At 37.9% G+C, this 22,076-nt stretch overlaps 1 pseudogene; it reads left to right on the forward strand.

Moving 5' to 3' along the window:
• The first annotated feature begins 5,289 nt into the window (after window positions 1–5,289).
• Window positions 5,290–21,782, forward strand: LOC138381346 (dihydropyrimidinase-related protein 1 pseudogene; annotated as a pseudogene).
• The last annotated feature ends 294 nt before the right edge of the window (window positions 21,783–22,076 follow it).

Here is a 22,076-nt window from a genome sequence, read left to right on the forward strand (position 1 = left end):
GTCTTTGATAGCCATCATCTGTCTAAATACTGTATATTATAAAAAGATTTTTTAATAATTACCAGAATTATCTCAGATCTTTAGGAGTGTTTCAGCTGTGATTATTAAGGATGTGTCTGTACATTTTTGATCAAGCCCTCAGTGCTGGATGCCAGCTTGTGTCATGGTCCATTGCTGGCAACGGATGCCCCAGGGAGGTCCCAGGGATCACTCACTCGAAGAGTGAATGTTTCCTGATAGTATTTGGTTGCCTTAAAATACCCTTTCTTCTGATTTTACTTTTTGCTTATTTCCAAAATATAATGTCAACATGTAGTTCCAGAAAGGTAAAGAAGAGGATGAATGAATGAATTCTGTAAGGATTTAGAAAGCTGAAGAGCTAAAGACCAAGGGACTAATATGTGAGGCTGCTTACCCAATTATCATAATCATTTCATTTGCCTGAATGTTTTGAGCAGAAAATAAAAATACTTCTGCTGTCCAAATTTATCTTTTGTTCCTCTTAGGAGCAAAATAGTGACATACAAAAAAAATTTATTCCAGAACCTCATTCCTAGAGAAGTACCACCCCAGAGTCCTCCTTTGATGGCACCTGTCTCCTACAGACCCCACCATTCCAAAGTATTCCCCTGCCAAGTAAAAATCTTGATTTTGTGCAGATACAAAATATGTACAAATCTCTCTCTGTTCCAATGATATTTAAGTTTTAAAGACTATATTTTGTTGACATATACTTTGTGCAGTTTTTATGTATATATATGTGTGTATTGTAAAGAAAAGCTAAGGTAAAAAGATCTGATTTAATAGTGAGTTTACCATTTTTTTTTTTGTCTCTGGGTTGTAATTTAATAATCTTCAAACAAAATGTTTATGAAAAATGCCAAAGATTCTAAACCTTATCATCCCGTGTCTGTTTTTCTTCATGTTGTATCTCACTGGGTTGCTTTCTGGCTGAGCCAGATTTCTGCATGATTTGATTTACTTCAAGTTAATGAAGCTGACTGGAAAAGAGCCTTGCAGAAATTATAAAAGCTCCAGTAAATCTCTTAGTTGTACATACAATAGATACCCAAGAACCTCTTTTGTGAAACCAGTTACTCAATCTTCTGTGTAAACAATGCCTCATTGTCTTGCTCCTAACTATCATCTAGTTTATCATAGTCTGTCATTTTGTAACGACCTAAGTCAGACATTTTTAAACAGACATGTGAGATCTGATCAGTCATTTGAATGAAAACTTTCAGCAGCAAAATAACCCCTTATTTATTTAAAAGTGGAACCAATACTTTATTGTTGTTCTTTTGCTATAGAATTTCAAAATGAAATAATTTGCCTGACAAGGAGGCATCATTAGACAGACTTATTTCCTCTGTATCCTGACTGAAATTCTCAGCATTAAGTTTAGGGCCCAAACACCGGTGTAAAAACAGGACCGAATCGACCTTTAATAAACTGCATATGGAAAACAATTGTTAATTGATTAAGTAGACATCGGATGTTAAAAATGAATGTTAGTTGTAAGTGACATGTTAAGATTTATACAAGTAATCAGAAACTTTTAGGAAAGATTCCAGAATGCTTTGGATAAAATTTATGGATTATGGACTCACAGTATGATAATTAAAGATAATTAAGTAGGAATGTTAAAGTCTTGCCAAGTTTTCCTGGCTCTCTTCTCAAACCTCACATGCCCAATTCTCACCCTGCCTGGATATCTTACAGGAATCTACACCTCAGCAGATGAGAAACTAAACATCATTTCTCTCTCCCTGTCTTCAGAACCCTGACCGCCATAAACTCCTTCTAGCTTCCTTGTTTCCCTTATTGACATTGTCATCTTCTGGCCTGGGAACCTCTCAGACATCCTCTTTTTTGTTCCTCATGCTTTTGTCCTTATCTCCCAACCATAAAATCTAGTGCATCCAGTGTTGACGTGTTATCCACTTCTGTTTGGGTTGCCACCACCCACGTTGAGGCCTTCATAACCTCTCAGAAGTCACGGCCATGGTGCCAGTTGTACTATGTGAAGTTAATCCTCACTCAGACTATTCTTTTCACTTGGAATAAACTCTCCCCATTTCTGCACGAATGGATTCTACTCTCCTTCAGAACTCTCAAGTCTCCTGCCCCAAAGAGGCTTCCGTAGTCCTTTGGCTGGATTTGGTTCCACCTTCCTTTTTTGCACCCTCACATCTTATGTATCATTCTGGCATCTGCCATAGGTCATGAGAGGCTGTAGGCACTGTCCTCCCCAGGTAGCCCCTCCTAGGTGGCACCTAATAGATACTCAGGAAGTACATGTTTAACATACCAGGTCATAGATGATTTTTGTCTTTCTGCCCTTTCATGTACTGCCATCAGAACAGAGGCCTGAGCTGGATAGATTGGTGTGGTCTGTCCTGGAGAATAATTTCTTGCATTAAGAGCTTATTTTGTGTGATATTATTTGTAATCCCTGGCTACGTAAATTAAACAATGTCTTATATTGGAGAAGTTCATACCTATATGTCAAAGGAAAATACAAAGATTTTTTTGGAGGTGGGGGTGATAAAAAAATCTTTTGATTCTTTATTTGTAATTTGTCATTTAACAAACATATATTGAATGCTGATGATATACCTGAGAAAAACAGACAACATTCTTTTGGTAGAGCCAGATATTAAACAAATACTTCCAAGCAGTGGCATGACATGCTCAGATTTAAGTTTGGAAAAGATCATTCTGGCTGCAGTGGCTAGACTAGCAATTATGAATGTTCAGAGAAGAATTGTAAGCCACTTATAGTAACCCTGATAAATGTATGGTATCCTGCACTTTCAAATAGTGGCACTGGAAAAATAAAAATCTATAAGTGAAATTGAGAGATAGTTAGGAGACAAAGTGAGCAGGATTTAACAATTGCTTCACTGTGTGATGAGGGAGAGAGTAGAGTCAAGGACGGCTCTGCATCTTCCTGTCTGCAGATCTGGGAAGATGGTGTTACCTTTCGCTGAAGGAGAGAACTACGAGAGCAGCCATGGTAGGAACCACATGTGCCCATTTTAGACAGTGCTGGATTTGAGGTTTCTGAAAGCCTCCAAATTGGAATATCAAAGAGGTAATGGAATATATAGATGTGGCTCTCAGGGAAGAAATACACTGTACTTTAGATATATACATTTAAAGGGAAACATTGTCTAGAAAAGTGATTGAAGCTATATGTTTCAAGACATTGAACCTTGAACTCAACACTCCAAGTTATATAAATGAGTTGGTTAAAGGTGTAAATAGGAGTAGCTAAAGAGGAGAAAAGCAGTAAGCACTTCTGTCCTAGAATTCAATGGCAGAGCATGTTTCAAGAAAGCAGGTGTCAGCAGTGTCAAATGCCACTGAGATCACATAAATAGAGTGCAGAATAATGACCTTTAATGACATGGCAGTTAGGGGGCCCTTGGCAGTGAGTCATTTCAGTGGAGTGGCAGGAATGGAAACCATATTTGGGTTAAGAAGAGAGTGGATGTAGGAAAATTCAGCCTCTAAATGGAGGTAACTCTTAGAAGGGAGAGAGAGGGCAGAGTCTAGGAATGAAAGAAGGTATTTGGGATGATTTCAGTAAGGAATAAAATAAGATGTGTCATGACCTCATTGTACAACTATTAACTACAGAGAATTCTTCATGGGCACAAGATGGAGTTAGCTGTATTCACGACTTAAAACTATGCTCTGTCAAAACCCACCTCTCTTTTGTGTAGTAGTAATCTTACAGCAACTGAAGAAAATTTAAAATAAAAATCTGAAAATATGTTGAATAGTAATTGATAATTGAATAAAAGTTGCCATCCAGAAGGGTTCTAAAGGAATGGCTTAAAGCATATTACCTGTGTCTAAAGCTGGCTACTGTTCTATCCTGGCATCTTAATGTAATGATTTACATGGGCACTCAAGCAGATAAGAATGTTAACGTTGTATACTACTCGTCAAATGCCATCTATTTTCTAAGTGTTTTAGATGTAATAGTTAATTTAATGGTAATGATAAAAACTATGAAATTTCTCTAAATACTTAAGGGAAGAAAAACCCACCAATCTTATACAAATACCCCTAGAAAATGGCAAAAAAAGAACACTTTCTTATGAATTTTATGAGGCCAGAATAACTCTCTTCCAAAACCCAACAAAGTCAGACAAGAATGAAAAACCACTTAACAGAATTCCTTAGGAAGATGCATGAAAAATTATGAAAGATATATAAGCCTCTACACTAAAAACATTAATACATCTTTTAGATGGCTGACTAGAGACATCTGGTACTTGCCTCTTCCACAAAGAAGAACCACAATAGCAAATAGACTATCACACTTCTAATATCTAACTGGAATTCTACAAAGAAGTAGCAGGAAACACCTAAAGGAAGGAAGGAAAGGGAAGCAAGGCAGCCTGCTTGGGCGGGATCAGCTGGGAGCTGGGAAAGACTCCCCAGTGTGGGGAAAGGGTAAGTGAGTGACTCCCAGTAGTACACATGCCCATTGTGGACTCCTGCATCCTATCCATGGGAAAGCCCCTGCTCTTGCAGGCCCCAAGACCAAATAAAGGAGCTACCTGAAGACCATATGACAGCCTTGCTTCAAAGACGGAGCTCATGCTGGGTCCCACCCACCCCCAAGTCTTAAGAAGCTACACTTAAGGTGCCATTTTGAGAGCCCAGCCTTCACCAGCCTACATCCTGCCATGGGGCCCAACAGACCCTGCGTCTCCACATCTCTGGAGCCCCATTGCTATTTCCCACCATGGCCACTGCCATAGCTGCCTGCTACCTCCAGGCCTGAAGTACTAGCTATTTGTAGTGATCCAACTGCTCCAAGAAGTGAAGCCTGCTATGCATTTTCAAGTGCCTTGAGGACAAGCTCCCCTGCCCACAGTGGCCCCCCCACCCAAAGTGTGTGCTGCAGTGGAAGGTGAAGCACAGGTGAAGTGAGCTCTCCCCAGCCACCTGCATACAGCTGATGACATTAAAAACCCTACCCAGCAGCAAGGCTGCAGTGCAGTCACTGCCCACCCCCAAGCAAGAATTCCACCTTGGGCCTGCTACCACAGCCAGTGCCTGCAAACACCACTGGGGATCCTAAGGATCTGCCTGGCCCAGCCCTTCCCCCTGCCCCAGTGCCCTAACCTGTTCAACAGCCTGGGGATGACCCAGGCCAGTCCACCAACATTGGCACCTAAGTACTCCACCCAGAAACCTGAAGTTGGGCCCAGCCAATCTGCCACTATCACTACAGAGGGCACTCACCCATAGGAGTCACCCGCAGGCATGGGGACTGACTCACTCAGCCCACTGCAGCCACTGCCAACACCAGCATGGACCGCTTGGGACCCAGAGGTTAGTCCCACCTCTACTACTGCCATCACCAATGCCACACCTGCTGCCCAGGGGCCCAATAACTTGCCTCTCTGCTCTGCCCACCAATACTACTACCATCACTTAAGAAAGCCATCTGGAGGCCCAAGAATCAGCTCGCCAGGACATACTAACACTAGTGTCAGCATACGCCATCCTAGGGCCCAAGGACAGGCATGCTCAGCCTGCTGCTGCCATTACAGGGGCCCGAGGACAGGTGCACCTCATATCCCTGTCCTCAGCAAAACTTTACCACAGACTTGACTAACAACTACACCCTAAGCTACTGAGTAAATCACAGACATCACTGAAGATGTTTACAGCTGAAAAAAAAAAAAAAAACAAAAAACAACATATAGACACTATACTACTGCACACACAAGAATCAAAGCCAAAGTGCCCTACCCAACCAACTCCACAGGTACATGTTCAGAAAAATATTCTCCCTTATAAAAGCAAATTCAAACAATTGAAAAATCAATTGTTATATTACACCAGAGGCATAGATATCAAAGCCACAAGAAACATGAAAAAACAAGGAAATATACTTTCAGAGGAACACAATAATTCTCCAGCAACAGATTCCAATAAAAAGGAAATATCTAGGATAAAGAATTCAAAATAATGATATTAAAGTATCTCAGTGAAATACAAGAGAACACAGAAAAACAGTAAAAATATATCAGGAAAAAAAATTAAGGATACAAATGAGATTTTTCCAAAGAGAGGATATTATGAAAAAGAACAGAAACTCTAGAACGAAAGAATTTGTTAAATGAAATACAAAATGTATTCAAAAGCTTCAATAATAGAATCGAACAAGCAAAAGAAGGAATTTCAGAACTTGAAGACAGGTCTTTTGAAATAATCCAGGCAAACAAAAATTAAAAAATAGAAAAGATTGAACAAAGCCTATGTGACTTATGGGACACCATAAAATGACCAAATATTCATTTTTGGTGTTCCAGAAGGCAAAGAGAAAAGAAAGATTTAGAAAACCCATTTAAAGAAATAATAACTGAAAATTTCCCAAGTTGAGGAAAAGATTTAGACATCCAGATACAGGAAGATCAGAGATCCCCACACAGATGCAATGCAAAAATGACTTTTCCATGGCACATTGTAGTCAAAATGTCAAAAGGCAAATTCATAGATTTCAAAAAACAGCAAGAGAAAATTATCTAGTCTCTTATAAAGGAAACCCCATCATACTAAGAGCAGTTTTCTCAGCAGAAACCTTATAGGCCAGGAAAGAATGGGATGATATATTGAAAATGCAAAATCAATCAATCAAAAAACCTGTCAGTCAAGTATACTATACCCAGCAAAGTCATCGTTCATAAATGATGGAGAAATAAAGTATTTCCCAGAAGAGCAAAAGCTGAGGGAATATATCACCACTAGACTGGCCCTATGAGAAATGCTTAAGGGAGTCCTAAATCTAGAAGTAAAGGGATGATATCTACAATCATGGAAACACATAAAAGGATAAAACTGACTGGTAAGAAAAAGACACAAGGAAAAGACTCAAATGTTACCACTATAGAAAACCACCAAAACACAATGATAAATAATAAGAGAGAAAGAAAGGAGCAAAGGATATACAAAACAACCAGAAATGAATTAATAAAATGATGGCAATAAGCCCTCATGTATCATAATTAGCTAAATGTAAATGGATTAAATTTTCTACTTATAAGATAAAGAATGGCTGAATAGATTTTTAAAAAATGGCCCAACTGTATGCTGCCTACAAGAGACTCATCTTACCTGTAAAGATACGCATACACTAAAAGTGAAGGACTAGAAAAAGCTATTCCATGCAAATAGAAACCAAAATGAGCAGGAATAGCTATACTTAGGCTGGGCGCGGTGGCTCATGCCTGTAATCCTAGCACTCTAGGAGGCCGAGGTGGGTGGATTGCTCGAGGTCAGGAGTTTGAGACCAGCCTGAGCAAGAGCGAGACCCTGTCTCTACTAAAAATAGAAAGAAATGATCTGGACAACTAAAAATATATATAGAAAAAATTAGCCGGGCATGGTGGTGCATGCCTGTAGTCCCAGCTACTCGGGAGGCTGAGGCAGTAGGATCGCTTGAGCCCAGGAGTTTGAGGTTGCTGTGAGCTAGGCTGACACCACAGCACTCACTCTAGCCTAGGCAACAGAGGGAGACTCTATCTCAGGAAAAAAAAAAAAAAGGATAAATAGCTATACTTAGATAAAAATGACTTTAAATCAAAAACTGCAAAAGGAGATAAAGAAGGTCATTATGTAATAATAAAGGGATAAGTTCAGCAAGATAATATAGTAGTTCTAAACATATATGTACCCAACACCAGAGCACCCAGGTACATAAAGCAAATATTACATCTAAAGGGAGAAATACTCTCCAATATAGTAATAGTAGGAGATGTCAATACCCCACTCTCAACACTAGACAGATCATCAATAAAGAACATTAAGAAAGAAAAAGTGGATTTAGGCCGGGCGTGGTGGCTCACGCCTGTAATCCTAGCACTCTGGGAGGCTGAGGTAGGAGGATTGCTCAAGTTCAGTAGTTAGAGACCAGCATGAGCAAGAGCAAGACCCCGTCTCTACTAAAAATATGAAGAAATTATCTGGACAACTGAAAATATATACAGAAAAAAATAGCTGGGCATGGTGGCACATGACTGTAGTCCCAGCTAGTTGGGAGGCTGAGGCAGAAGGATAGCTTGAGCCCTGGAGTTTGAGGTTGCTGTGAGCTAGGCTGACACCATGGCACTCTAGCCCGGGCAACAGAGCGAGACTCTGTCTAAAAAAAAAAAAAAAAGTGGATTTAAATTGCACATTAGGTCAAATGGATCTAACAGTCATATACAGAACATTTCATCCAGCAGCCATAGAATACACATTTTTCTCATCAGCACATGGAACATTCCATATATTAGGACACAGGATAATCTCCAATTTTGAAAAATTGAAATCATATTAAGTATCTTCTCAAACAGCAATGGAATAAAACTAGAAATCAGTGACAAGAGAAACATTGGAAACTGTACAAATACATGAAAATTAAACATCTGCTGAATGAACATTGGGTCAAGGGAGAAATTAAGGAAAAAATAAAAAAATTTCTTGAAACAAATGAAAATCAAAACATACCAACACCTATGGGATAGAGCATAAGCAGTGCTAACAGCGAAGTTTATGGCAACAAACATCACATCAAAAAATAGAAGATTCCAAATAAATAATCTAATTATGCACCTCAAGGAACTAGAAAAGCAAGAAAAAAGCAAATCCAGCATTAGTAGAAGGGAAGAAATAATAAAGATCAGCATAACTAAAAAAATAAATAAATACAAAGTTTCAATGAAAAAAAAAGTTTGCTTTCTGAAAACAGAAAATTGAAAAAACTCTAGACTAATAAAAAAAAGACCATATGATCCTCTCAATAGATTTAGAAAAAGCATTTGACAAAATTCTGTGCCCTTTTATGATAAGAACTCTTAACAAAAGAGGCATAGATGGGACTTACCTCAAAATGATAAATGCTATATATGACAAACCCACCAGCCAATATTATACTAAACAGGGAAAAATTGAAAGCATTCCCACATAGAACTGAAACCAGACAAGGTTGCCCTCTATCACCACTTCTATTCAACATAGTGTTAGAAGTCCTAGCCAGAGCAATCAGACAAAAGAAGGAAATCAAGGGCATCCACATGGGGCAGAAGAGGTCAAACTATCACTCTTTGCCGACAATATGATCTTATATTTAGAAAATCTCAAAGATTCTGCCAACAAACTATTGGAATTGATAAATAAGCTCAGAAAAGTCTCAGGTTACAAAATCAATATACACAAACCAGTAGCATTCATATACATCAACAACAGTCAAACTGAGAACCACATCAAAGACTCAATACCCTTCACAATAGCAACAACAGAAATAAAATACCTAGGAATATATTTGACTAAGGAGGCGAAAGACCTCTACAGGGAGAACTATGAAACACTAAGGAAGGAAATAGCAGAGGACGTAAACAAATGGACAACTATACCATGCTCATGGATCAGCAGAATCAACATTGTTAAAAATGTCTATACTACCCAATGTAATCTACAGATTCAATGCAATCCTTATTAAAATACCAATGCCATTTTTTCACAGAGCTAGAAAAAATAATTCTACGCTTCGTATGGAACCAGAGAAGACACTGTATAGCTAAAGCAACCTTAAGCAAAAAGAACAAATTGGGAGGCATCAATTTACCAGACTTCAAGCTATATCATAAGGCTATAGTAACCAAAACATCATGGTACTAGCACAAGAACAGACACATAGACCAATGGAATGGAACTAATCACCCAGATATAAAACCATCCTCAAATAGCCATCTGAGTTTTGACAAAGCAGACAAAAACATACCCTAGGGGAAAGAATCCCTATTCAATAAATGGTGCTGCAGAAATTGGACAGCCACGTGTAGAAGATTGAAACAGGATTCTCACCTCTCAGAAAAATCAACTGACAATGGGTAACAGATTTAAACCTGAGGCATGAAACCCTAAGAATTATAGAAGAAAATGTTGGAAAAACTCTTATAGACATTGGCTTAGGCAAAGAATTTATGAAGAAGACCCCAAAAGCAATCATGGCAACTACAAAAATAAATAAATGGGACCTGATCAAATTAAAAAGCTTCTGCATAGCCAAAGAAACTACCACTAGAGTGAATAGACAACCTACAGAATAGGAGAAAATATTTGCATGTTATACATCCCATAAAGGGCTGATAACTAGAATCTATATAGAACTCATGAAAATCACCAAGAAAAAATCAAACAACCCTATTAAAAAGTGGGCAAAGGACACAAACAGAAACTTTTCAAAAGAGGATAGACTAATGGCCAAGAAACATGAAAAGTGCTCAACGTCTCTAATCATCAGCAAAAAGCAAATCAAAACCACAATGAGATATCACTTAACTCCAGTGAAAATGGCCTTTATCAAAAAGTCCCCAAACAACAAATGTTGGTGTGGATGCAGAGAGACAGGAACACTCATACACCACTGGTGAGACTGCAAACTAGTACGACCTCTATGGAAAGGAGTATGGAGATACCTCAAAGAACTAAAAGCAGAACTACCATTTGATCCAGCAATCCTACTACTGGATATCTACCCAAAGGAAAAAAAGACATTCTATAAAAAAGACATCTGCACTCGAATGTTTATAGCAGCACAATTTGCAATCACAAAGATGTGGAAATAACCCAAGTGCCCACCACTACATGAGTGGATTAATAAAATGTGATATATGTATACCATAGCATACTATTCAGCCATAAAGAAATGATGAACTACCTATTGCGTTATCCTGGATGGAAACACTACACGTACTCACCATGAAACTGGTATTAACTGATCAACACTAATCTGCACATATGGGAAGTAACATTCATAGGGTGTCAGGCAGGTGATGGGGGAGGAGGGGATGGGTAAATTCACATCTAACAGGTGTAGTGCACACTGTCTGGGGGATGGGCATGCTTGTTGGGTGGTGCAAAGGCAATTTATGTAACCAGAGGGTTTGTACTTCAGTAATACTTGAAATAAAAAAATAATGTCAATAAAGTGAATATAATCCCAATAACCATCAGACTTTTTTTTGCAAAAATTGATCAACTGATTCTAAAATTATATGGAAATGCAAAAGTCCAAGAATATCCAAAGCAATCTTGTAGAAGATTAACTCCAGCAGATATCAAGGCATATTATAAACCTATTGGTAGTAAAACAATGTGGCATTGCCACAGAGTAGACAAATTGATGAAAGAAGTAGAAAATACCAGAGGCAAATCCACACGTGTTTGGTGACTTATCACCTTATGTCAAAAATAACATATGTGCAGTGCATAACTAAAAGGCCTTTATGAAAAATGATGCTACGTTATTTTAGTATCCACATGGATAATTCAATCTTGACCCTTTCCTTATACCATACTGAAATATTAATTCCATATGAATCGTAAATCCAAAAGTGAAAGACAAAATAAAGATTTCAGAACACACACAAGAAAATATTTTCACATCTGTGTGATAAGCAAAGATCTTTTAAACTGGAAACAAAATTTTAATCATGAAGAAAGAACATAATAAATTAGAGAATATTAAAACTAATCTTTTTTTTCCAGAAAACATGACTAAGAGTAATAGGATAAGCTACAGAGTGGGAGAAGATATTACATATATACATATATATATGTATGTATATATATATATAATATCTAAAAAAGAATTCTTATCTAGAATACATAAAAAACTTTTACAATGAAAAGTCCGATAACCCAGTAGAAAAACTGGCAAAAGACTTGAACAGGCACTTCACAAATGAACTTATCCAAATGGCCAGTAAGAATATAAAAAGTCGCCCAACAATATTCATTATGAGGAAAATGCAAATTAAAGCCACAAAACAATACTATACATAGCCAGAATGATTAAAATGTAAAAGACAGTATCAAATATTTCAAGGGTATGGAAAAATAAATTCTCATACACTGATGGTGGATGGGAACACAAATTGGTACAATCACTTTGGAAAACTGGCAATATCTATTAAAACTGACCATATGAATACCTTATGCTCTTTCCCCCAGTTTCACTCTTAAGTATATAACCAATAGAAGTATACATGTGATCATAAAAGATATGTCCGAGAATATTTATAGCAGCACTATTTGTATTATTCCCAAACTGTAAACAGTCTATTTCCATTAATATTTGAGTTGAACAATAACTTGTGGCTATAAAATAGAATGCTATTAAGAAATGAAATGAAAAACTAATGTTACATGCAAAAACGTGGATAAACTTCACAAGGTTGAGCAAAAGAAAGGAGACTTACATGCAAATAAATGCAATGTATGATTTCATTTATGCAAAATTGAAAGACAAACAAAACACAATCTATGGTGTTAGAAATCAGGAGAGTAGAAATCAGGAGACTAGGGATATAGTGGTTAACAGGGGTTGTAAGTAGGTTCCTGGGAGGATATTAATGTTCTGTTGTTTTCGTCTGGACTTTAGTTACATGAGCTTGTTCATTTTGTGAAAATTTGCAGAGCTGTAAACTTATGACTTGTGTAATTTTCTGCATGTTTACTTAAAAAAAGGAAAGCTATTAATATGAAGTATGACAAATTTATCTCTATTTTAAAATGAATGAAACTGAGGCCAATCATTGTTAAGTGTTTAAACATGAAAAGAAAGAGCCAATTACATTTTTTACATTTTAAATGTATTTCTGCAAACCAATTCAAATAAACATTTAAATTTTGTGTAAGAGTTGGGAGTTATTTTAAACAAACCCCAGACAGTTCTTACATCATCTTATTACATTTAAATATTTAATTCTCATCTTAACAAAAGTCAACCATCATTTTTAAAAGATCTTTATTATCAGGAGTACTAAAATGACTTCCCCAAACTGATCACCTACTGACACATTAAAAATTGCTTTACAAAATCAAACAAACAAACAAATGTTTTACACCAGCAAACTGGGCCATAAAACCCCAGAATCCGAAGCGTTCCAAAAAGTTTTATTTTTTTACAGGTCATACTTATGTTCACTTTGTATGGCATCCTGAAACTATATCTCTCACATGAGTGATTCTTTGTCCTTTTCACACATTAAAAAGCTTGTAGAGCAAAAGGTCATAGAGCTTTTTGAGTGTCTGAGGAAGGTTAGGTGTTTTTTCTCCCATGGGAAGAGAAAGAGAGGTGAGGGAGAGAGAGAGAAGTACACATACCTATATATACAAACATACTTATACATATTTTCATAAGTTTTTGTATAATTTCACATATTTCCAAAAATTGATAAATAGACTTCAATTTAAAAACTAAGAACTTTCATTTTCAGGGAAAATATTCAAAGTTTGCCTCTTGCTGCATTTGAAACCCCCAGGTAAAGAACGTATTTTCCTAGGACTCAATGTCAGTAGCCTGCTCAATGCCAGAATTCAAATAATTCATTATTCAATCCAGCTTTTCCATGGGAAGATTTTATTGTGATATTCCTTATAGCTGAGAAATCCCAAGATTTCTGTTTCTCATTCCTTTAATTTATTACAATAACACATACATGCTTCTCTTCTCCGTGTAGTCTCATTACAGGAATAAAGTAACTGATTGGAAAAGTAAAAACACATGAATCATTTAACTGCATAATAAATAGCTGGCATACCTGATTTAGTATGCATCCACCAGATAATTGATGATATACATAGTGGTAAATGCTTGCCATATTTTCATTTGTTTGATTGTTTTTCTTTAACCCCCAAAAGGCCTGCACAAGCTGGAGAAGCGGTCCAGCAGAGAAGAGTTCACAGGGACCAGTGGACCATTCTGTGCACAGTTAAAGGAGAGAGTAGAGGCGTGTATCACCTGCATTTAACGTGTACTGCATGTTGGGCTTGGCTCCAGCTGACACTGGAGGTGCTGTGCTGGGATCTGGTATAACAAGTGGGAGATAGAGGGACAGCAATAGCCAGGGACAGTCCTCAGCTCATGCAGTGAGCCATAATTTGGGGCAGAGCTGAATTCACAAGGGGAGAGACTCGGGCCTGTGCTGTCTCAAACTGTGAAAGTTTTGCCATTCGCTGTTTAACTTCACATTCAGGGAAAGCAACTTTTGCTCCAGAAAATTTAAAAGTGCTCCCTAGCATAAACTCTGATTAGGGAAAAAGCCTCTTATAACAATATTTTTTCTCTTTCATATTGTCTATCATACATTAATATATATATTGTATATCTACAGTATATACCATTTTTAAGTTACCTGAAATGTTTGTTCTATATATTCTTCTCTCTTCCAAACCCTCAATAAAGATTCTAAAACAAGTCAGTGCATAACCTTGGTTCCTTTGGTCCACTGACCAGACAACTTCTGTTTACCTAGATCCAGCCGCATTTATCATTATCACCACCTTAAAAAATATAAGTGGTTTTCAACTGACCAGATTTTATTTTTCTTTCAGAAAATTCAATTTAAAATTGGAGGTTTGTTCGAGCCCACTGAATCTATTTATTTTAAAAAACAAAAAGGTCTATGGTTATTTCTAGATAAGTGCTCCTCCCCCCCTCCCCCACTCACTATTCTCAAGGTTAAGCTTCCTAATTCATGGCAGTATATCTGCTTATACGACTCTGGGCCCAGTTACAACCATACCTGTTGCTACTACTTATTGATGGCCATTTACATGCAAGACAATTTAAATCTCAGTTTTAGTAAATTACTAAAATATATATACATATTTTTTGCATAATTTGCATGGTCTGCCTGGGCTTAAGATTTTGATCTGTGCACTAACACTTGATTTTACATGAATCACCCCAAAAGAGTCATTATTGGGGGGAAGGTGGCAGAATATTCTAAGGCTGGGCAATTTTAGAATGATTTTTGAAAGATGAGGGTTTTTTTTTTTTCTTTTCTTTCTTTTTAAGAGATGGGGTCTCACTATCTTGAACTCATAGCCTCAAGGCATTCTCCAACCTCAGCCTCCTGAATAGCTGGGACTGCTTGGCTAATTTCTTTTTCTTTTTAGAGAACGGGCTCTCACTATGCTGCCCAGGCTGTTCTCAAGCAATCCTCTCACCTCAGCCTCCCAAGTACCTGGGGCTACAGGCATGGCTTGAAGGATGAGGTTTTCTGACAGTTTTTTCCCTTGCTTCTTGCAAATGGTTACTTGGTCAAGCTTGGATATTTTTATCCAGTATTTTTATTGGCTGCTACCATGAAAGATTTCCAAAATGAATAGCATCTTTTCCATTTTAATAATTAATGTGCTTTTTCTCCTAACCCTTATATTTTAGCCTAGATTTAGATTATTCATAGTCTTGTGGGAGTATGCATGAATGCAATTCACATATGGTCTTAAATATCCTATTAAGTGTGGAACTTTTGTAGTTTCATACTTCTCTCCCAATGTCCTGATAATCTATAAAGTTGCACCCTTAGTTGATTTGTGTTTCACCTTTTTTTTTTTTTTTTAACAGCTGTGCACTCTCTAATTCAGAGGCAACAAAATTTTTACATGTTTTGAAAGAGGAAACCTAAAAGGGGGCAAAATTCAAGAGTCCCATTTGACCTCCAGTTTGGACTATGTGGAAAGGCAAACCAGTTCCCCTTTGTCCAGCTGCCTTTCCTTAGCATTTGATCGTTATTGGCTTGGGTTTGACTGAACACAACTAACTGGAGCCAGAAAGATAGATGTTCAAGTCCAAGCTTTGATACTGCGGTAGTAACTTACTGTATGTCTTTGGGCAACCCATTTTCCTCCCTGGATTCCCTGTTTCTTCATTTCTAGAGTAGAGATAATAGCACTCAAATCATGGGGGTTTCAAATAAAGAATAGAAATTTTCAGCACAGTGTCATTCACATTCTTCTCCCTTTTATTGAATTATTATATATATAAATATATATATGTGTAGAAAAGTGCACATATCATAATTGTGCAACCTGGTATCTTTTTGTAAATTGAATAGTCTCAGGAAACCAGTACCTGCATCAAGAAGCTTAACATTACCAGAACCACAGACAGCCCTCCTGTGCCCTTTTCCAGGCGCTACCTGCTATGATCTGAATGTTTGCATTCCCCTAAAATTCCTGTGTTGAAATCCTAACTCCCAAGGTGCTGGTATTAGAAGGTGGGGCCTTTGAAAGGTGATTAGGTCATGAGGGTGGAGCCCTCACGAACGGGATTAGAGCCCTTATAAGAAAAGGCCTGGGTTACTTGAATGGACTAAGAAACTACCCCTCAAGGGTCCATACCAGAGTTTCTCAAACTTGGAACTGTTGAAATTCTGGGACAGATAATTACTAGCTGTGGAGTAATGGAACACACAACATTGTAGGGAAGTTTAGCAGCATCCCTGGTCTCTACCAATTAGATGCCAGTAGTCCCCCCTACACCAAGTCATGACAGTCAAAACTGTCTCCAGACATTGTCAAATATCCCCTGGGGTTGAGGGAGTAGCAGGCACCATCTCCCCTAGTTGAGAACTACCCGTATATACTATTCTATATGTTATCAGGACCTAAGACTGGGGGGCACCTCCTAGGTGAGTTGTCACTTAGTCTTGTCCTTCTCTCCTCTGTGGTGACTTACCAGCAATAGCTGCAGTCCAGAGAAACTTCTGAGTACAAACTATCATCAAGTAGGTTCACTGCCTAGAAGTTCTGAAATCCAGTTTGTCCCTGAGCCTGGGGCCTGAAATATCTCACTTCTCATCCCATTTCTCCCTAGCTTCTACTACTCCCTGCTAATGGAATTGTACATTAGTTAAACCACTTTGGAAAACTACTGGCAGTATTTATTATTTATTAAGCTGGATATATGCATAGCCTATAACTCCTTCAGTGTGTTTTCAGTATTTATTTAATCGTTTCTATTTATCCTTTTCTGAAAAGAGATTTGAAGTAGCTTTCAATCCACATTAGTATATTAATAATCCTGTACATTTCGGTGGAGTATTATAGCTGAAAATAAGTTCCATTATTTCCTTGAGCAATGCAATGAGGGAGTTCAGGATTTTTATTGTTTTGTAATATATGTTCTTATTGATAATTTTTTGTCAATATGATTCCAAGTAAGTCCACATGTTGTGACTGCTGATGTGCCTCTGAAGCCTCTTTTAAGCTATTATATTTACGCTCTGTATTTTTTTCTTGTAATATATTATTTGAAGAAACTCTTTTTTGGTCCTTTAGAGCTTTTGACCACCTGGATTTTGCTGATTGCATCACCTGTGGTGTCATTTAATATGGTTCTTTGTCCTATTCTCTGTAAATTGGTGGTTGGAAGGAGGTATACTCAGATACTGGTTTGATACTTTTTGAAATACTATTTCATAGGTCCTGGTGTAGTCAGCAATCAAGAGGCATGTAATGCCAGCAATTATTGAAGCTTAGATCCATTAATTGATTGGAATTAAAATATAAAAATATTTTAAATCTATCATTATTCCTGTATTAATTAGTTTAAACTTCAAAAAAGGGAACACCTCGTTCTACTACTTGGTTATGTAATGATAAAACTTTTATGGAAATTCAGGATTCTTTCATTTACCTATTTTCAAAATAATAATTTTTTCACTAGCATCTAATATTGGTCAATTAAATTTTTTATCTCTTTATGAACCAATGATTTGAACTTAAAAATTATATATATTTAAGGTGTACAACATATTTTGATATACTTATCTTGATGTAATATATATAATGAACTGATTATTACTGTCAAGCAAATTAACATACCCATTGTCTCACCCCATTTTTTTCCATTGGGGTTAAAGTACAAAAAATCTATTCTCTTGGCAAATTATGGGTAGATAATAAATTATTAACCCTAGTCCTCACACTGTACATTAGATCTCTAGCCTTAGCCATCCTACATAACAAAAAGCTTTGTATCTTTTGACCTATGTCTTTCTAATTCCCTTCTCCCCATACCCCTGCCCTTGGTAACCACCATTCTACTCTCTGTTTCTATGTATTTGATTTGTTTTTTTTTGTTTTGCTTTTATTTTTCTTAGACACCACATACATATAAAAGAGATCATGCCATATTTTTCTTTCTGTATCTGGCTAATTTCACTTAGCATAGTAGTCCTCTGGGTTCACCCATGTTGTCACAAATGGCATTATCTCTTTTTTAAGGCTGAATACTATTCCATTGTGTGTGTGTGTGTGACAATTTCTTTATCCATTTATGGGTACTTAGGTTGTTTACATATCTTGGTCATTGTGCATAATGCTGCAATGAGCATGAGAGTACAGATATCTTTACAAGGTGGTGACTTCATTTTCTTTTGGCATATCCCCAGAAGAGAGATTGCTGGGTCATGTGGTAGTTCTATAATTCTATTTTCAATTTCTTTAGGAACCTCCATACTGTTTGCCATAATGGCTACACCAATATACATTCCTACCAAGAGTGCACAAGGGGATTTAAACATTCTTACTTTTCAAATTATTGCCATTGTTATCGTTATACATAGATTGTACCATCTTTTGACAATGGAGATCTTTTTGAGTTGGCTTTTTGTCCTTTTGACATGATCTTAGTATTATTTAATAGTTTCCTTGATATCTGACAGAAGATGTTCCAAATTCATCATGTACCTATTTTACTGAGGACCTGGAATCAGACGTTTCTCCCCAGCCCTGGTTCCTTTCAATAGGAAATGGTATTTCAAGGCCACAATCTGGGTGCTAAGAGTGCTCACAACTACTGAGGTTGTCAGTTTCCAAATATTTTTGATGGCAAAAACTAGGAAATATGGTTTATATGTCTGGAGACCACTCCATAGTAGTATTTAATATATAGAGATAGTTCTCATTCTGTTTGTAGCTGTGGATGTATTAATACCAAGTAGTAGAAATTTGTTCTTCCTATTGCTTTGTAAATCACCCTGTAATGAATTGTTTTACACATACATCTTTTTATAATTTTATCAGTAGTTCCTTCAGATAGATTCCTAAAAGTTGGATTTCTTGGCCAAAAGGTAAATATATGATATTTTGCTGGTGGTACGGTGGTAGGTTTTAAAACTACCAGCAGTTTGTCATCAGCCTTTTATGTTTTGGTGTTCTCGAGGATATCTTGTTATTTAGTTTGGGTGACTAATGCTGTATGTGAGTTTTTGGTTATCATAGTTTCTCTGCCTGTATAATTTTGGAAGAAAGATAGATGTATGTGATCTCGAAGAACAAAATAGATGCCCCTTTAATAACTAAGATGGATCCTAAGGTTAAGAACACAAAAGTTACCTATGCTGAGGGTTCAGGGCTCCCCTAGCATGGTACCTTCCCAAATTCCTGTGGCTACAAGGAAAACCACACTGCAGTGAAAATCCCTAATAATAGAAACTATCAGGCGAATTGTCAGACTCTTCCTAACTTAAATTTACAACCCAGACCACTACGACTCTGATGGGATAGCAGACTGGCCTTACAAACATTCTTTCCTGATAAGCAACTGTAGACGTCAAGCCATTTTCAGCCAGCTTCTACAGACTGTGCACGAACTATTTTTGTGTCATATATTTTACCTTTTGATGTAAAGAGCCAAGTTCTGCCTCACTTTAATGCTAATACTCTGCCCCAAAGTGAACATGCGACATGTATCACATATATGTTTACCCACTGCATATGCACTCAACTCCCTCCTAAATATGTATAGCTTTTCCCCAAACCTGCTAAATATATATAACTATATAGTGTAATACAGACCCTGTAAGGAATAAAACCTAACTTGCTCTTTCCCTCTTTGAGGAGAGAGCACCTCTGGTCCACACCAGAGACTATCTCTTCCCAGTTTGCAAACTAATAATGCCAATAAAGCTCTCCTTTCTATACTAATCAGCCATCCTGTTAGTCTTTTTGATGATATATATATGGATATATCTGCCTTCACCATCTTCCCTGAATTTCTCTCACTGTAATTATTATTCTCATTTTGTAGAGGGGAGACCCAAGCCCTTAAGAGAGTCTGGGTCAAAACAAGTTAATGGTAATGGATGGAATAGGATCCAAACCTATGTCTACAAACTCCAACACATTTAATACTGTTGAGTTAGCTAGTGTGGGCTGTTATAAAAAAAAAAAATACCATAGATTGGGTGGCTCTAAACAACAGAAATTTATTTCTTACAGTTCTGCAGACTGGGAAGTCTAAGATAAAAGTGCTGGAAAATCTGGGAGGCAGGTTTCTGGGGTCTCTTTATGAAAATACTAATCCCATCATGAGAACCCCCCTCATGACCTAATCACCTCTCAAAACTCCCACTTCCAAATACCATATTGGGGATGAGGTTGTGACATAAGAATTCTGAGGGGACACATTCAGTCTATAGCAATTATTTTACCTCTGTTATTCTATGGCCTATTTACATTTGTTTTTTGTTTCATTAAAAAAATCCTGCTCTGGCATGATTCATAATGTATATAATACCTTAATAGATACGCATAATTTATAAATAAATAAAACTACAATTATTGAAGGCTACTCAAAACACTGACTTGCTCAGTATGCATAATTTTTAAGAAAACAAAGTAACTTAATCACTGAACATTAAATTATGTAAAAGGAAGATGTTTGAGTACTAGTTATAATGAAAGAAAATAAGAATCTTAGAAAACAAAGAATCATTTTCATCTTGTTTATAACAGCCAGTTGTTATAATATGAGGGAAGACAATGAGAATACATGAGAAATTATAAACAACTGCTTTCATGTTGTAGATTCTGATACTACAGATATACAAATTTCATATGCAACGGAAAATACATATTACTGAAGTTTCACATCGCATTAGCTGAAGTGGAAAAACAACAGTTATTTAGAGAAACATTTGATGGAAATTGGCTAAACGCTACACACCTGATTATTTCCTCCCTTCTTTCGCCATTTGTTAAGAGTATAATAAAGAGAACCAGTCAGAATGTCTGGAACTGTAATGTCTAGAATCACTAAAAAATTAAATTCAAATTGACAAGCAAAAATATTCAGTGAGGTTTAATTTTGATGCAGTGTCTGCTCTCTAGTTCAAAAATGATAGGCTGGCCTGTGGGGACCTGCAGGTCACAGGCAGCGGCCACTGTCCCTACAGCACAGCCCAGAAGGCAGTGTGCAAGGACAACTTCACTCTGATCCCCAAGGGTGTCAATGGGATCGAGGAGCGGATGACCGTCGTCTGGGACAAGGCAGTGGCCACTGGCAAGATGGACGAGAACCAGTTTGTCGCTGTCACCAGCACCAATGCAGCCAAGATCTTTAACCTGTACCCAAGAAAAGGGCGGACTGCTGTGGGCTCGGACGCCGACGTGGTCATCTGGGACCCAGACAAGGTGAAGGCCGTAACGGCCAAAAGCCACAAGTCGGCGGTCGAGTACAACATCTTCGAGGGCATGGCGCGCCACGGCTCCCCGCGGGTGGTCGTCAGCCAGGGCAAGATCGTCTTCGACGAGGGAAACGTGAACGTCAGCAAGGGCGCGGGCCGCTTTATCCCGCGGAAAGCCTTTCCCTGAACACCTCTACCAGCGCGTCAAAATCAGGAATAAGGTTTCCGGATGGCAAGGGGTTTCCAGGGCATGTATGATGGTCCCGTGTACGAGGTGCCAGCTACACCCAAATATGCAACTCCCACTCCTGCAGCCAAATCTTCGCCTTCCAAACACCAGCCCCGGGCCATCAGGAACCTCCACCGGTCCAACTTCAGCTATCAGGTGCCCAGATAGATGACAACAACCCCAGGCGTACCCGCCACCGCATCGTGGCGCCCCCCGGCGGCCGCTCCAACATCACCAGCCCGGGAGAAACGCAGATGCGTGATGAGCTGGAGTGAAGGATTCTGGGAATAATGTCCATTCCTTTTCCTGTCGTTGTTTTTGAAACCCACAGTTTTAGTTGGTACTGGTGGAGGGAGGGGGAAATTGAATGATGTTCTTTCCTTTTTTTGTCTAGGAAGAAGTGGTCCTAGTGTGGTGTGTTTGCTTGGAAATTCCTTGCCCACAGCCGTGTGTTCATGCTAAGTTCGCCTCGGAGCATGGTGTTTTCATTGCCCTTTCTAGTGAACCACAGTTTTAGCATCGTCTTGTTCTGTCCCGTCCACTGCTAACTCCACTGGCTCCGTGACTCT

Source organism: Eulemur rufifrons, chromosome 3 (genome assembly GCF_041146395.1).
Source record: "Eulemur rufifrons isolate Redbay chromosome 3, OSU_ERuf_1, whole genome shotgun sequence".
Taxonomy (NCBI): Eukaryota; Metazoa; Chordata; class Mammalia; order Primates; family Lemuridae; genus Eulemur; species Eulemur rufifrons.